Source organism: Mastomys coucha, chromosome X (genome assembly GCF_008632895.1).
Source record: "Mastomys coucha isolate ucsf_1 chromosome X, UCSF_Mcou_1, whole genome shotgun sequence".
Classification (NCBI taxonomy): Eukaryota; Metazoa; Chordata; class Mammalia; order Rodentia; family Muridae; genus Mastomys; species Mastomys coucha.
In genome coordinates, this window is record NC_045030.1 from 4,133,873 (window position 1) to 4,141,879 (window position 8,007).

Here is an 8,007-nt window from a genome sequence, read left to right on the forward strand (position 1 = left end):
TGGGCGTGGCAAGGGTTTCTCTGTATAGTCCTGGCTGTCCTAGAACTCACTCTGTAGACCAGGCTGGCCTCAAACTCAGAAATCCTCTTGCCTCTGCCTCCCAAGTGCTAGGATTGCAAGAGTGCGCCACCACCACCAGGCTGAGGATGTTCATTTTTAGATTGTTTTTATGCTTGTAATTATGTTATATATGGCTTTTGTATATGATAATAAATACTCATTGATATTTAGAAGATAGTCCTGCTATGCCAGTTTACTTAAAAGATCAGCAATAAGTTTCCCGCCTATTCTTGTGACCTCTCCAGACGTTGTGTGTTAACTAGACATACTATATCAGGCTTGAGTTGACTCTACCCCTTCATGGAAGCAGCCTCAAATTCAATTACAGGACAGTTGGTTATCCCCACAACAGTCATGCCATTATTGAACAGGTTGGCATTCACAGCTAGCTAAGATAAACAATGATACCTTTCTCCCTCAGCATCCTCTGGTGGTTCAGATGCTAGCCAGCATGAAGGAAGTTACCAGCTCAGTGCCAACCAGCTATCTTGTGTAATCTTGAGCCAAGGTGTGTAATATATTTTGTAATATGATCTTATCTTCAAGTTCTGCTAGACAGACAACAGTATTGATAAGAGCTCATATTACTGGAGGCTTCTGGACCCTCCGTGAGTCACTCCTGTGGAGTATCTCATACTTGGGACTGTAAATCATTCCCTAGTCCAGAACACATGTCCTCTCTACCTAAACCTTTCTGCCTACAGTATTCTCTCTCTTTTATTTTCCTTTTATCCTTGTTCTACTATCTTCCCTCATCTAAGGTACTACCCTCAATCTCACTTAACTTTTTATCCTGGCTTCCATCATGTTCTCAATGTTCAACATGAACAAGCATTCCATTTAACAAGAACTTAAAGAATAGAAACCAATATCCACACACACAGGAAAGAAAATATAGGGTCTCTCTCTCTCTCTCTCTCTCTCTCTCTCTCTCTCTCAGTGTGTGTGTGTGTGTATTTTCAATTTCATCCATTTCCCTGTAAATTTAATAATTTCACTCATTTCATTTTTTTTCTTTTCAGCTGGATAAAGTTCCATTTGTATATGTACAACATTTCACTTATCCATTAATTATTTAATGGGCATCTAGGTTGTTTTCATTTCCTAGCTATTGTGAATAGGCTAATAATGAATATAGCTGTGGCAATATCCTTGTTTTAGGGTAGTGTGCTCTTCGAATATGTGATCAGGAGTGTTATATATTGTCGAATAATAATTATATAACATTATATAATTTCATATGGAAGTTTTACTTTTATTTTCAGAAATCTAAGAATGATTTCAAAAGTGGCTGGATTACTCTCTCACCAACAGTATGTAGGTTTCAATTTGAATTTTTCAGAAGGTAAAGGCAGTTGAATAGAAACTGTTCCAAGCAATTTGTATTTCTTCCTCTGAGTTCTCTCTGTGTTTATTTCTGTAGCATATTTTTAAAAGAGTTTGTTTGTTATTGTTCTCATGCTGTTTACTTTTTGAGTTCTTTGTATATTCTTGCCAGTATTCCCCTGGATGTGCACTTGGAATTTTTTCCTATTTACAATTTTCTTACAGCATTTTTTCTTTTTACAAAGCAAGTAAATTTGTCTACTTTGTTAGTTGTCTAATGTTGATACATATCACCTGTATCAACCTCACTTTAGAATCTGTTTTTTGATTGGATAAGAAGAACAGGTCATCCAAATTAGTGTAGGTGATGGTTAGTGTTGATTGTTAACTTGATATAACCTGAAATCAAATGGGAGACAAGCATCCAGGCACACCTATGGGGGATTATTTAGCTAAGGGTAGCTTCTATACAGGCTGTGAGGGGTTATCTTGATTAAGTTAATTGATATGGGAGGACCCACTCTAGAAGTAAGCAGTGCCATTCCCTGGAATTGAGTCCTAACCTGCATAAAAAGGAGAAAGTTTGCTGAACACTGCTTCCTGACTATGGACACAATGTGACCAGCTGCTTCCAGCTCCTGGTGCCTTGACTTTTGCCTACAAAGATGGACTGTGTCTCCAAACTGTGAGCCAAAAGATACCTTTCCTTCTTTACTTTTGTGACTGTACACACAAACCCTTCCTTCCTTGCTTCTGTCAGGGTATTTATCACTGGAAAAGAAAAAAGTAACTGAGACATTGTACTAAATAGAAATACTTATTCCCTCATTCTATAACACCTTTTTGAGGCAGTTACTGTTATGATCCTTTCTTTTTTACAGTGGAAAAAAAAGATAGAAGACTAAATAACAGTCCAAAGTCATACATGGTTGAAGACAGAGAAAATACAGGTGACCCTTAATTTAAATACCGCCGTATAATTATTGCTAGGCTCTATTCACAAAAGTTATTTTGTAAGCAGATTTTCCCTTGATTAGCAATTGTTAGTTCACAGCACTTGAGATAGGGTCTAACATATTTGGTGAATAAGGATAATACATTTATTGTCACTGAGAATACTTCAAAGAATAAGTTGTTTGCTTCATATTGTATTCCTTGGTTATACAGTAGCAAGTGTCTTTTACATATTGTTGAAAATATTACAGAAGATGTCAGAATGTGATATTTAGTCTGACCTTTCTCATTTATAAGGATGTTCCTTTAGGCATTCAAGCTATTTGGCCATTTGAGACCTTGTTTGAAATATAAATGTCACGGGGTGATGGCTGTCTTTATCAGCAAATACCTCATTCGTTAATTTGAATTTAGCTTTATTAAAATAAACTAGAAGAGATTATGACTGGGTAAAAAGCAGAACATACAGAAAGGGCAAATATTACAAAGAAAGCCTATAGGTATTCATAGTTTGTATGATAGATAATCTTCCCCCTTCCCTTCTCAAGTCTAATTTTTTTGACAGCTAGAAGTTTGAAGCTTGTTTTCTGACACTTCAGAAATATTTATCTTTTTCCTGAACTGGCCTGTTCTAGTATATTGTTCCTCCTTTCCCATTAATTACCATCATAACTATTGCCTGGTTATGTATTCTGTGCATTTGTCCCATGAAGTTACATTTACAGATTGCAGGAATTTTAGGTAGAGTTTCAGGGTAGTTTAATGAGGGCCTAATCTAAAGTAAGGGATCTGACCAAGTGATCTTAGGTAGAATAACACCCAATGTCTTTGCATTTACTTTAATAAGATACCCCTCTATGTTGTTTTAAAAGAGTATCTTCAGATTTTAGTATAAATGTTAGGAGAGGGAATTGAAATAAAATAATTGAGTTTATATTCTTTGATTTAGGGCATATCATTTCATTAAAAAGTTTTTATCTAGAATATATTTTCATGTTTTTCAATAGTTTCATCTGAATATTACATGGGTACTCTCTGATAGTTCTAAGAATCAAAACAAAAACCAGTAACATCTGTTAATAATTGAGAACTTTTGTGTTCTAACCCTGGCCTTTCATTTCTTATCTGGAACAAGAACACCTTTCACTTTTACTCTCTCCATTTATGTAAAAGAGGTTAGGAAATGAAAGGCCTTTCACCTTTCAAAATTATTCTTTTGTCTCTATTCCTGCTGTCATTTTCTTAATTTTCTCAGTGTACTTTTAAAGATTTTTTTTACTTTATGTGGGTGGGTATTTTGCCTGCATGTGCATGCCTGGAGCCTAGAAAAGCCAGAAAAGGGTATCTGATACCCTGGAACTGTAGTTATCAGCAGTTGTGACTTACCATGTGGTTGCTAGCAACCAAACCCCCATTCTGTGGAAGAGCAACTAGTGTTTTTAACCACTGAGCCATCTGCAGTCTTAAAAAGAAAATACATTTAAACATTTTGTTTGTTTGTTTTTTCGAGACAGGGTTTCTCTGTATAGCTCTGGCTGTCCTGGAACTCACTGTGTAGACCTGGCTGGCCTTGAACTCAGAAATCCACCTGCGTCTGCCTCCCAAGTGCTGGGATTAAAGGCATGTGCACCACCACCACCCGGCTACGTTCTTTTTTTTTTTTTTAAATAAGTATGTGTGTGTATGTTATGTGTGTATGTGTTCTTGAGTCTGTGCAACTATACATGCACATGGAGGCCAGAGGTCTATGTCAGGTGGTATTGTAGTTGGATTTCTGTTGCTGTGATAAAACACACTGTCTAAATGCAAATTGGTGAGGATATGGTTTATTTGGTTTACACTTCCAAGTCACAAGCCATCATTGAGGAAAATGAGTGCAGAAACTTGAGGCAAGAAACCTGGAAGAAGTCTACTTGCTGCCTTGTTCTCTGGATTAGTCACAGGCTCACACTTTACTGTCTTATACAGTTCAAGACTATCTAGGGATAGTGCTAGCCACGGTTGGCTCGGCCCTCCTGCATCAATTAACAATCAAGAGAATCCCACACAGGTATGCCTAAAAGCCAATCTGGTCTAGGCGATTCGTTAATTAGGGCTTTTCATTCATGAAGACTCTAGACTGTGTCAAATTGATAATAAAAGATAGGTAGGACAAGTGTCCTCCTTAATCAGTCTCAACCTTACACTTGAAGACAGTGTCTCTGCAGTGCTGGGTTTACAGACATGTGCCTATCCTTTTACATGGGTGCTCAGTATCCAAACTGATGATTGCATATCAAGCCATTTTCTTCCTCCCTATTTATAGTAGAAGTTGTTTTTAAATACTGAAGAATACCATAGAACAGTGGTTCTCAAGCACTTAGCCCTAGGCCTTCCCCAAATTATTTTGAACCTGAGGAACTTTTGTTTCTGTTGACTCAATCCCTTGACATGTATAATACTAGAATTAATGGTATAATGAGCAATGTAGCACATGCCTGTAATCCGAGCACTCCAGAAGTAGATGCAGGAAGATCGATGTAATTTCAAAAGCACCCTGGTGTACACAGTGAGTTCCAGGCCACCCAGCAAAACTTAATAGTAAGATATTGTCTGAAACAACAACAACTAAAACTTTGTTATTTTAAGCATAAGAATATAAAAAGACATGTCCCATAGGCTGCCAGAAAAGAGTAGTGACCTCGTCACAGAGTTATGTAGCATAATGTATTCTACTGTATATGGCAAATGAAAAAGAAAAAAAGAGAACCTTGGCATTAGGAAAGAAATTTTGACTTCAGGAAGCCATGAGACAGTATCAGGGATCTCTAAATATTCTTATATGATGCTTCAAGAACTATTTCAGGGATAATGTTGTTGCTCAGTAGTAGAGTGCTTGCCTTGAATACAGGAGTCCCTAGAACAACTGAACAACAAATAAATACATGATTAAATAAACAAAACTATTGTATATTTAATTTCTTTATGGATAAAACCAAATTAGCATTTGTATAATCTATGATATCACTCTCTCCTTTTTTCATGACCTGCTCAAATAATATCATAGAATCATGCTATTCCTCCACTCCCCCTTTATAATAAAAATAATTTCTTTAAGTGCCTTATAATAATTGGAAGGCTAATTTGAAAACGAGGAACACCTTGCAAGACAACTCAAATAATGTATACCAAAGTTTAGAAACTCTAATTGTAATACATTTCAAGTAATGTAGTCAGGTTCTACTATGTAAGAGAAATGTCTCTGGTTCATATATGTATTTTTAAGTCATGTATGTGAATGCCCTTCTTTTTCTTACTGGAACCCTTCCTTCTACAGATACAGAAGTTTTTGGCAGTACAGACAATGGAGCTCACATCCTTTCATGTGCTAGGCAAGTTCTTCAAGATACATTCACACCCTTGCCCCCGCTTAAAAGAGTCTCTCTTACTTTAAGAGGACTCTCACTTTAACAAAAGTCTGTTACAGTTAAAATGTTAAGCCCAGAGTCCTAGGAAAGTCAAATGTTATCATTCTATTTTGTTTTCCATGTACAAAACTCATAGTTTTCAAGGTGCATTTTAGTGAAACCTGCTGTTTTCGCTCACTTTGCAGTGGCTAACTGGAGAACGGACTCAGTCTGTCTGCTCTGGTAGATGGTAGAGTCATGATGGCACATCACCTTGGTGGGAAAAGAACATTTTGAGGTTGAAAATCTCCAGTGGAAAAGTTCTTCATTGCTAAGTCAGTATTATTATTTTCTCTGACACAGTACTATCCTCCTTAGCATAGGCCCATTGCTTTTTTATAGTATATGTTTCCGAGTTTCTGCATGAGAATGTTTCAGTTGAAAGTGTACTTTGACAGGTAAAAACTAGTTCATGGACTTAAAGACAGCAGACCTATTGTGGTCAGAGTCTTGTACATGAATACCCCCAATCCTAATTTTTAGTTGAAATAATTGTGAGTTGTGCAAATTCAGATAGTCTCAATGGAATTGTTCCTCAACTGCCCATCACAAGAGGCTCCTTACCAGTATGTCTTGGATTTCTTCCATCTTTGACATGAGGCTGGTGCACTCTGGGATATCTGTCATTTGCCCTCAAATCCTGGTCTCAAAACCTATTTATGGGCCATCTTGAGCTAAAATACACACCCTAAAGATACAGTTCTGTCTTTTATATTCATGTATAAGCTATCCCCACTTTGTTCAATATTGCATTAATACTACATTTTAATCAAGGACTGATTTCTGTTCCCATGGTAGCAACTGGAGCTCACTGTCAGTAGTGTCCCAGTAAATGTTTAACAGGAAAAAAAATATCTTCACTTACTGCTTTCACTGATTCCTGTGATATGCATTCTCCTACTGTAGGTGATTTTAAGCTACCAATATGTTGTCACTGAATGCCAGGCTGAGAACAAATATACACTGTAGATTCTCATGAACCTGTCTGTATAAGCAGGCTTTAGTATATATTCTAGTTTCCTTTTTGTTGCTGTGGTAACACCTTGGGCAAAAGAAACTTAAGGGATACAACGATTTATTTCATCTTAGAGGTTACAAAACATTATTGAGGGAAGTAAGGGCAGAAACTTGAAGCAGAAACCATGGAGGAACATTGCATGTTGCGTCTCTCACAGACTCATGCTTAACTAGCTTTCTTATACACTTACGGACCACCTGCCCAAGGAATGTCTGCCCACAGTGACTTTAGCTCTCTTATAACAATTAACAATCAAGAAAATGCTCCACAGATATAGCTACAGGCCAATCTGAGACCCCCTTCCCATGTTACTCTAGGCTGTGTCAAGCTGGCAGCATAAGCTAATGAGGACTACCACCACTGCTTACAGGAGTGAACTGTTCCAAAATGGGGAGTTGTGCTGTTGTATATGACAGAATTTTCTTGTATTGTAACATACATATAAGCTAATCATATTTTCATATGCTTGAAATGTGGACTCTTGAGGGATAGGGTGAGGAAAAGATCTATTTAGTACCATAGAGTTAGGAACACCTTGGATCCAGTTTTTAAAATGATGTCATTGGGAAAGATGGCAAGAAGCAGAATTTAGGTCACATGGACTGGCAAAGGATTTGAGTTTTCTAGGGTCAGTGGTAATGGTGAAACATGTTTTGGAAGGGTAGAGAATGGGATTAAGTCAGGGAAATCGTTGCTAAATGCCTTATTGTATCAGTTCTGGACCTGTGGATTGCCACCACTTTGAGGATCAAACGGCCCTTTCACAGGATCACAGATCCTTGCATATCAGATTCAGAAGTGTAGGAAAATTACAGTTATGAAGTAGCAATGAAAATAACATGAGGAACTATATTAAAAACACACAGCATTAGGAAGATTGAGAACCCCACTGCCTATATTGAGGTTTTCTTTTTTTTTTTTCTTTCTCCTTTCAACAAATACATGCCGATTTCATCTGAAATGCCTGGATGAATTTGTGTTCAGTTCTGTGGATTCAACATTTAGTAAAACAGCCACTGTCCTTATCCAGTCCTCATCCATAGTAGAGAGAATGAAGATGCTAAGTACCTGAGTACATATGTGGTAGTATTAACTCAGGAGGAGAGATGCTATTTATTAATGGAAACCTCATCGGGGACATTAGAGAAAGGATCAGATTTCAGGGGAGCAAAGAGACTTGCAGAACAAGGCTTAAGGCAAAAA

General features: G+C 37.3%; 1 protein-coding gene across 1 annotated transcript in view; it reads left to right on the plus strand.

The window, feature by feature from the left end:
- The first annotated feature begins 5,963 nt into the window (after positions 1-5,963).
- Sytl5 (synaptotagmin like 5) overlaps positions 5,964-8,007 on the plus strand; it is a 187,995-nt gene continuing 185,951 nt past the window's right edge. Inside the window, exon 1 of the mRNA XM_031372005.1 lies at positions 5,964-6,061. The gene's annotated coding sequence lies outside the window, so the exon portion shown is untranslated. The remainder of the gene's footprint in view (positions 6,062-8,007) is intronic.